Here is a 10,995-nt window from a genome sequence, read left to right on the forward strand (position 1 = left end):
AGCAAACCCCGATATGATTACGAAATGTTTGAGAACAATCGTCAGAACTCGACTTAAACAATTCGCCGACTTATGGACGTGAACTGTACCCATGTGAGTGGAAACTGAGTTTGAAGTGAAAATGTTGAAATATGTACGTATACGACATGCTAACTGTGTTAAGGTATAAAATGATATACTCGTTGTTTATTCTCACCCAAACCGTTAGTCAGTGACAGTAACACACCGATATTAAATTCTAATTCAAGCCGTTGGTGTGATACGTGAAGGATCAACGAAAGCCTGTGGCGAAGGAGAGTGACAGTTACGGGGCATATGTCAGGTTACAGGCGGACTGGACAGACCAGATAAAAGCCTTGTAGTGGCAAAGGTCTGTCACAACCCCTCTTGAATCATCAGTCCAATATTGTCAGTCGCTGATGAGGGTCATGAAGACTACGTCGGTACAATATAAAATGCTTAGAGTCTACTACGAGGCGTAACGTTGACGCCGGAACACCGACGTCGGAGACATCAATGAGGTCGGACACTGTGACACTGGCAGAACAGAAGCTGGCAAGGAGTCGTGTTCACAGACGAGAACAGCTTCCAGCTTTTGAGAACACACAGAACTGAAGAGTTCTGTGTATGCTGTAGATTATGATAACGAACGTCACGTTGATGTGTTCAAGACGTCCAACCGATTGGATGCTTGTAAACGCTTAAGGGGCAAGTTAGTTTCTTGAGTTTGGAATGTTTGGTTTATTGTTCTGTAAACAATAATAATCAAATCTGGACCAGACAATCCAGTGATCAGCATCATGAGCACCGATCTACGCAAATGGGATACGATGGCATGTGTCAGCCAGGTCAGCGAGTCTGACCACCCGATCCCATCTGTCGCCTCTTACTTACATGATTTGCTGAATACTATTCTAACCAGGTTTTGAATAAAGGCAGATTGTTTCCAGGTTAAAATAGCCTGAATTCCTGGTTACTGGGCAGAAATTCACAGCTCTCGTTACATCAAGACTGCACTATTGCCCCTGCATCCACAGTAACATCAGCGACGACCAGATTCAGCATTTACTACAGATATGGAATACTACAACCAGCAAAATCACCAAGACCAGAAAGTATGACAAAATCACTCCAGTTCTAAAACGAATTCATATCTTGCCTGTCCGATCATGATCCAGCTTAAAGCTGCTCTCTTGTCTACACATTATATAACAAAGAAACCCAACCAATGTCTCATAGTTTTACCTCCCTACCAACTAACACATTCCGACTTAAAGACTAAAGTCTCATCTCAACAACACAGGAAGTACCTGACGACTTATGTACAATGATCCTCCTTCAAACCTAGCGGCAACCTCACAGTTAAATAATCTACCACTGCAAATACAAAGTCAGCATCTCTAAGCCAGACTTTAACATTGCTTTCAAGGCGGGTTCGCTCCGGTGAAACATTCTTCGAATGAAGGAGTTGCCCGTAACCCCTAGAATCGTATTTGGCCAATCTGTGTTCAGAAGGCCGGCACTGACGTGGTTAGGGGACGCAACTCTACATCGCATTCTGTGTTTCCACTGGATAGCGCCCTCTTGCTGCTAACTATTCTGCAGTGGAATGCACAGAGTTTAGTTGCACACGGTCCTCATCTTAAGGCGTTTCTTGGAAAACTAGAATTCAAACCGGATGTAATATGCATTCAAGAAACATTCCTCTGGCCTGAGTGTCTGTTTAAAATTAATGGTTATGTTAGCATGCGAAAAGATCGCATTGAATATGACCCTACGACCAGAAATCCTAAACGTGGCGGTTGTGCTATTTTTGTCAAATCAGATTTAACCTATAATAGTCATACCTTGCCGAAACTTAATTTTGAGGCAAATGCGGTGGAAATTGTCTCAGACGAGAAACAATTCCGAACCATTGTTAATATATACAGCAATGGTTCGCCTTCTCTTATAAAATGCTGACAAATTCTGTAGATACACCAGTTTTGATATGTGGTGATTTCAATAGTCATAATGCACTGTGGGGGAGCAGGCATACAAATCATGCTGGTCAAGTTGTAGAAAATCTTTTGGATGACACAGGTTTAATATTGCTAAACTCTGGCCAAATGACCCGTATAAATACTGGTAACTTTACTTTCTCAGCATTGGATCTTACCCTTGTTTCGCCGATTTTATCACACAAATGCCAATGGGTTGTTTATCAACACGACAGCCTGGGGAGTGATCACTTTCCAGTTTTCACTGAAACATCGTTTACACCTCTTCGAACACCTGTACATGGACTTTCTAGATGGAGATTAAATCTGCAAATTGGCATAAATTTGTTGAACTTTGTTCAAATGAAATAACGTGTGATCTGCTTACAGATGACATTGAAAGATCAACTTGTAATCTAACTTTATCTCTGACTAAAATCTCAGAAAAAGCTATTGGTAAAACTTCCGGAAAGCCAACTACTCGAAATTCTCAGTATTGGTGGAATAAGGATTGTGACAAAGCCGATAAAGCTCGGCAAAAGGCTTATAACCGACTTCGCAGGACATCCTTACCAGTTGATTTAGACGACTTTCGGAAAAAACGGGCTGAATTCCAACGTCTTGTACGGTCATTAAAACGCAGCAGTTGGCGTTCTTACATATCTACAATAAACAGGCATACTTCCTTGTCTTCAATTTGGGCCAAGGTAAAAAGGATTAGTGGGAACCGTAATAGATCCCCTATTCCTGTTTTGGATCAAAGCGCTATATCCCGTGAAGAGAAAGCAAATCTTTTAGCAGATCAGTTTGAGGCTGTTAGCAGCTATGAAAACTTTTCAACTAAATTTAAAAACGAAATCACAAATTTGGAGAATGAGATTATTCCAATAATTGCAGATTCTTTATTACAACCTTTTCCTGAATATGATTTATCCTTCCACCTGGGAGAATTAAAATCGGCAATATCAAAAGGCAAGAATACATCTCCTGGTGCCGATGAATTGTGTTACGAACACTTTAAACATATGCCAGATTCAGCTCTAGAAGTCATACTTAATATCATAAATCAAAGCTGGATATCTGGGAAGTTACCCAAAAGCTGGAGACACGCTGTTGTTATCCCTGTACCCAAACCTGGTAAAGATCCATCTCGCCCTGTTTCGTACAGACCAATAGCCTTAACGTCTAACCTGTGTAAAATCATGGAAAGGTTGGTCACAAATCGTTTGAGTTTCTACTTAGAATCAAATGAATTCTACAGTGTGGGTTTAGGAAAACTCGTTCTTGCATGGATCAAGTTCGACTACAAAATGAAGCACAAAAAGCACTAGGAAACCAAGAGTATATGCTGTGTGTATTTTTAGACATTGAAAAGGCATATGATATGCTATGGAGAAATGGACTTTTATTTAAACTGCAAAGGTTGGGGGTAAAGGGACGTATGCTACAGTGGATAAAGTCCTTCCTAACTGATCGAACCATACAAGTTCGTATTGGACAACACGTGTCTGACATGCGAATTATTGTAAATGGCACTCCACAGGGCAGTGTTATAAGCCCTTTGCTCTTTAATATAATGATCAATGATTTCTTTTCTGAACTTCCTTTAAACATTGATGCATCACAATTTGCAGATGACGGTGCTTGTTGGAGACGTTTTGGAAACATTGAGTTTGTTCATAAATCTATCCAATTAGCTCTTAATTCTATAGATCTTTGGTGTTCAAAGTGGGTGTTCAAGGTTTCAACTTCTAAATCAGTTGCTATGTTCTTCACAAGACGTAAAGTTCCTCCAAATCTGAAGCTCCACATTGGTGGTCAGGACATAAAATTTGTGTCTGAATTTAAATTTTTGGGTGTAATCTTTGATCAAAACTCACTTGGTCAAACCACATCAACTACATTTCATCAAAATGTACTAAAGCTCTCAATTTACTGAAAAGCGTGTCTGCCACAAAGTGGGGTGCTGATAAATCATCCTTGCTTCTGTTGTACAAAGCCCTAATTTTGTCTAGATTAGAATATGGCTGTCAAGTTTTTATGAATGCTGCAAAATGTCATTTGGCTAAACTTGATCGTGTTCAAGCCAAAGCTCTTCGGATATGCACTGGTGCTTTTCCTACTACTCCAGTTTCTTCCCTGCAGGTGGAATGCTCAGAACCTCCTTTGCAATATCATCGTCTTAAAGTTGCCCTTAAGTACTATTTATCCTTAAAAGCTTCATCTAGGTATCAACCAGCAACTGATATATTGTGTGATTGTGTGGAATATGTCATGTGTGATTGGAATCATGGAAAACCACCGTTTGGATTACTTGTACAACAATTTGCATTACAGTACAAGTTGAACAATCTTCAGTTGAATGCTGCTCGATCTCTCCCTAAAACGGTTCCATGGACTTTAACACAACCTTCGATTTCACAGGATTTATCGGAGCTTGTAAACAAACAAATGTCATCAAGTGTTATTAAAATCCTAACCCAAGATTACATTCACACCAAATATAGCAATTTTACTCATATTTACACTGATGCTTCAAAGGATCCCAGAACCGGTCATGTTGGTGGAGCTTTTTATATTCCCGATATTGGTTTATCCAAAAGATTTAGATTGACTGATCATCTGTCTGTATTTGCAGCAGAACTGACATCCATACTTCAAGCTTTAAAATGGGTAAAAGATAATGAACACGAAGCAATAATTTTTACTGATTCGTTGTCAGCTGTACAAGCAATTCAATCAGGCGTACAAGGTCCACGCAGTGACATACTATACGACGTCTTGTATCTTGATACTGTTTTAAACTCCATGTACATCAGCTGTGATATTGTTTGGATTCCTGCACATGTTGGTGTAGCTGGAAACGAAGTAGTTGACACAATTGCTAAGATGGCTTGCAATAGACCACAGCCAGATATTCATTCAATTAAGCCCATTCCAAGAGATTACTGGTTTGTCATTTCATCTTCAATAACTGCATCTTGGCAAAATAAATGGGATAATGAAACTACAGGTAGACACATGTACTCTACTTGTCCTGTAGTAAACAAACATTTTAAAATTCGTCGGCGTTGTCGCAGAGATGAAGTTGTTTTAACTCGTCTCAGGCTGGGACATTGTGGATTAAAGGCATATAGAAGTATTTTAGATAAAGACCTATCTCCTCTGTGTGAAAGCTGTAACTTACACTGCCCAGAAACAGTTCAGCACTACCTCATTGAATGTCCAGCTCATGAAAACCCACGTAAGGCTCTTAAAGAAACTGTGCTTAACAAAACCCAAAATACTTTTTCAATGAACGCAATACTTGGCGATAATTTAATGTATGGTTGCATACAAAGAGCTGTTTTAGACTTCCTCGTTAAAACGGGTAAGTACGATGTAATTTAACTGAACAAAAATATAACAGTTTGTTAAGTGTTGGGCGCATATAGGCCTTTTAAGGCCCAAGGTCGCCCTAAAACCTTATATACCTACCTACTTACCTTTGTTTCCACTTGATAGCCGCTAATGAGTGATTTTGGTCTGAACAATATTTCAGTATGAATGGTGTAGGGTGAAAGCAGACGACCCAGTTTCTAGGACGTAACCTCTTTGGTAAAATCCATGAGAAAGAGTCAGATATGATGGTTAATCTGGGGCTGCGGCCCATGAGCATCTGGTTCCGGCAACACGTAGACCTACCATCGTTAAAGTATGAAACTGCAACGTGGGGATCGTTTTGTGGGTTGGGGGGACCGGGGTCTAGGACAATTCCCACCTGGACAATTCCCACCCCAAAATAAAAATAACATATTTCAGTTTCAACAATAATTTCATTATTTCATTTTGACATAAATACCATACCCGGCATTTGTCCGGGTGGCAATTGCCCTGCTCCCGGGGGACCGAATGGGGACTAATTACACCCATGCTCACTAGCAGAATGTTCATCATTTGTATCGTGGATATAGTAGATATATGTTGATAACACAACCTGGGAGATATCTACACGTTTCAACGCACGCACCATATGGCTGCCTGACATGGACAGTAAATATTGACAGGCTGCAGGGTAGTTTTTTTTCTGTCACTGATTTGTGGAATACTTCCCTCTTCCGTCATGGTGTTTACAACACTGTCACAAGTCAACAATACTGAACATTACGTAGTAATGGAGAAGCATTTACATAGGCTGATGCAGCCTGTTTGCTTTAAGTTACAAAAAGGAAACAGGATCTCCTTTTTGTAACTTAATAATGTTTAATGTATATTACATTTCGGGAAAAAAATACTGTTTAAATCAACATTACGTAGTTATGTTTTGTGTAAACTCACCCTATGATAACGATTTGAAATTATCTGCTTTAGTTGGTTGTTCCCGAGAATATTTATCATTTTGCAGCTGCCATCTCCATATCCCGAAAGGAATAGTTTCATATTTCTTTGTGATATGGCTAATTAAACACAACTTGATTCATAATCCGATTCCGAAATAGAACAACATTGATCTGAACCCAAATTGAATATACATGAAATCTACTTTTTGTTTTGTTTTCTTTCATAGTGATATGTGATGATATGCCCTGGTCGGATGTCTCGAAGTTCGGATAACTCGATATTTGTTCTTGGTCCTATCATAGAGTAATAATTCTTACCAAAATTAGTTATCAATTATTACCACTACAAGCGATATATTAAAATTCAGATACTAGGAATATATAAACATAGAATATTAGTTTCATCATGATCAGTAATAGCTTAGAGAAAGACTCCAGTGAAAAGTAATAAAACTCATCTCACAGACATACTATTGAAAAAGGTATAAGTTCCGATTACACAATTTCACAGATGTTCTAGATAAATCCTAGCCTAAGGTATTACGGACTCAACTGTTAGACAAACCTTTCAGTAAGACAAAAAGCTATGTCCACACTGTTGAATAATTTATATTATAAGGTAAACATGTCATCACCTATATTAGAATGACATTAAGCAAACACCAATTTAGGGTGATTAAGACATGGCCCAGAGTAAGCGCATTTATTGTAATCCAAGCATCCTATTGTAAGCATCCAAGCATCCAGTAAATGTACCAACAAGATTAGTGCCAGTTAGCAGGATTAGCAGGATTAAGAATCCCCTCTGTCTGGTCATTTCAGTGGTTATTGTAGGACACTCCTCATTCTGATTTCAGTGGTTATTGTAGGACACACCCCATTCTGTATTTCAGTGGTTATTGTAGGACACACCCCATTCTGTATTTCAGTGGTTATTGTAGGACACACCCCATTCTGTATTTCAGTGGTTATTGTAGGACACACCCCATTCTGTATTTCAGTGGTTATTGTAGGACACACCTCATTCTGTATTTCAGTGGTTATTGTAGGACACACCCCATTCTGTATTTCAGTGGTTATTGTAGGACACACCCCATTCTGTATTTCAGTGGTTATTGTGTATTTCAGTGGTTATTGACACACCCCATTCTGTATTTCAGTGGTTATTGTAGGACACACCCCATTCTGTATTTCAGTGGTTATTGTAGGACACACCCCATTCTGTATTTCAGTGGTTATTGTAGGACACACCCCATTCTGTATTTCAGTGGTTATTGTAGGACACACCCCATTCTGTATTTCATTGGTTATTGTAGGACACACCCCATTCTGTATTTCAGTGGTTATTAGACACACACCCCATTCTGTATTTCATTGGTTATTGTAGGACACACCCCATTCTGTATTTCATTGGTTATTGTAGGACACACCCCATTCTGTATTTCAGTGGTTATTGTAGGACACACCCCATTCTGTATTTCAGTGGTTATTGTAGGACACACCCCATTCTGTATTTCATTGGTTATTGTAGGACACACCCCATTCTGTATTTCAGTGGTTATTGTAGGACACACCCCATTCTGTATTTCAGTGGTTATTGTAGGACACATCCCATTCTGTATTTCAGTGGTTATTGTAGGACACACCCCATTCTGTATTTCAGTGGTTATTGTAGGACACACCCCATTCTGTATTTCAGTGGTTATTGTAGGACACACCCCATTCTGTATTTCATTGGTTATTGTAGGACACACCCCATTCTGTATTTCATTGGTTATTGTAGGACACACCCATTCTGTATTTCATTGGTTATTGTAGGACACACCCCATTCTGTATTTCATTGGTTATTGTAGGACACACCCCATTCTGTATTTCAGTGGTTATTGTAGGACACACCCCATTCTGTATTTCAGTGGTTATTGTAGGACACACCCCATTCTGTATTTCATTGGTTATTGTAGGACACACCCCATTCTGTATTTCAGTGGTTATTGTAGGACACACCCCATTCTGTATTTCAGTGGTTATTGTAGGACACACCCCATTCTGTATTTCAGTGGTTATTGTAGGACACACCCCATTCTGTATTTCATTGGTTATTGTAGGACACACCCCATTCTGTATTTCATTGGTTATTGTAGGACACACCCCATTCTGTATTTCAGTGGTTATTGTAGGACACACCCCATTCTGTATTTCATTGGTTATTGTAGGACACACCCCATTCTGTATTTCAGTGGTTATTGTAGGACACATCCCATTCTGTATTTCAGTGGTTATTGTAGGACACACCCCATTCTGTATTTCAGTGGTTATTGTAGGACACACCCCATTCTGTATTTCATTGGTTATTGTAGGACACACCCCATTCTGTATTTCATTGGTTATTGTAGGACACACCCCATTCTGTATTTCATTGGTTATTGTAGGACACACCCCATTCTGTATTTCATTGGTTATTGTAGGACACACCCCATTCTGTATTTCATTGGTTATTGTAGGACACACCCCATTCTGTATTTCAGTGGTTATTGTAGGACACACCCCATTCTGTATTTCAGTGGTTATTGTAGGACACACCCCATTCTGTATTTCAGTGGTTATTGTAGGACACATCCCATTCTGTATTTCATTGGTTATTGTAGGACACACCCCATTCTGTATTTCATTGGTTATTGTAGGACACACCCCATTCTGTATTTCATTGGTTATTGTAGGACACACCCCATTCTGTATTTCAGTGGTTATTGTAGGACACACCCCATTCTGTATTTCATTGGTTATTGTAGGACACACCCCATTCTGTATTTCATTGGTTATTGTAGGACACACCCCATCTGTATTTCAGTGGTTATTGTAGGACACATCCCATTCTGTATTTCAGTGGTTATTGTAGGACACACCCCATTCTGTATTTCATTGGTTATTGTAGGACACACCCCATTCTGTATTTCATTGGTTATTGTAGGACACACATTCTGTATTTCATTGGTTATTGTAGGACACACCCCATTCTGTATTTCATTGGTTATTGTAGGACACACCCCATTCTGTATTTCAGTGGTTATTGTAGGACACACCCCATTCTGTATTTCATTGGTTATTGTAGGACACACCCCATTCTGTATTTCAGTGGTTATTGTAGGACACACCCCATTCTGTATTTCAGTGGTTATTGTAGGACACACCCCATTCTGTATTTCAGTGGTTATTGTAGGACACATCCCATTCTGTATTTCATTGGTTATTGTAGGACACACCCCATTCTGTATTTCAGTGGTTATTGTAGGACACACCCCCATTCTGTAGGACACACCCCATTCTGTATTTCATTGGTTATTGTAGGACACACCCCATTCTGTATTTCAGTGGTTATTGTAGGACACACCACATTCTGTATTTCATTGGTAATTGTAGGACACATCCCATTCTGTATTTCAGTGGTAATTGTAGGACACACCCCATTCTGTATTTCAGTGGTTATTGTAGGACACACCCCATTCAGTATTTCAGTGGTTATTGTAGGACACACCCCATTCTGTACTTCAGAGGCTATTGTAGGACACATCCCATTCTGTATTTCAGTGGTTATTGTAGGACACATCCCATTCTGTATTTCAGTGGTTATTGTAGGACACACCACATTCTGTATTTCATTGGTTATTGTAGGACACACCCCATTCTGTATTTCAGTGGTTATTGTAGGACACATCCCATTCTGTATTTCAGTGGTTATTGTAGGACACACCACATTCTGTATTTCATTGGTTATTGTAGGACACACCCCATTCTGTATTTCAGTGGTTGTAGGACACACCCCATTCTGTATTTCAGTAGTAGACACACCCCCATTCTGTATTTCAGTGGTTATTGTAGGACACCCCCATTCTGTATTTCAGTGGTTATTGTAGGACACATCCCATTCTGTATTTCAGTGGTTATTGTAGGACACACCCCATTCTGTATTTCAGTGGTTATTGTAGGACACACCCCATTCTGTATTTCAGTGGTTATTGTAGGACACACCCCATTCTGTATTTCAGTGGTTATTGTAGGACACATCCCATTCTGTATTTCAGTGGTTATTGTAGGACACACCACATTCTGTATTTCATTGGTTATTGTAGGACACACCACATTCTGTATTTCAGTGGTTATTGTAAGACACACCCCATTCTGTATTTCAGTGGTAATTGTAGGACACACCCCATTCTGTATTTCAGTGGTTATTGTAGGACACACCACATTCTGTATTTCAGTGGTTATTGTAGGACACACCCAATTCTGTATTTCATTGGTTATTGTAGGACACATCCCATTCTGTATTTCAGTGGTTATTGTAGGACACACCACATTCTGTATTTCATTGGTTATTGTAGGACACACCCCATTCTGTATTTCAGTGGTTATTGTAGGACATACCACATTCTGTATTTCAGTGGTTATTGTAGGACACGCCCCATTCTGTATTTCAGTGGTTCTTGTAGGACACACCCCATTCTGTATTTCAGTGGTTATTGTAGGACACATCCCATTCTGTATTTCAGTGGTTATTGTAGGACACACCCCATTCTGTATTTCATTGGTTATTGTAGGACACATCCCATTCTGTATTTCAGTGGTTATTGTAGGACACACCCCATTCTGTATCGTTCAACGAATCGTAATCTTTTTATTGTTTCAATTTGAAATAAAT

The sequence above is a fragment of the Haliotis rubra genome, unplaced genomic scaffold (assembly GCF_003918875.1).
Source record: "Haliotis rubra isolate DU_JTF1 unplaced genomic scaffold, ASM391887v1 Scf48, whole genome shotgun sequence".
In the NCBI taxonomy this organism is placed as follows: Eukaryota; Metazoa; Mollusca; class Gastropoda; order Lepetellida; family Haliotidae; genus Haliotis; species Haliotis rubra.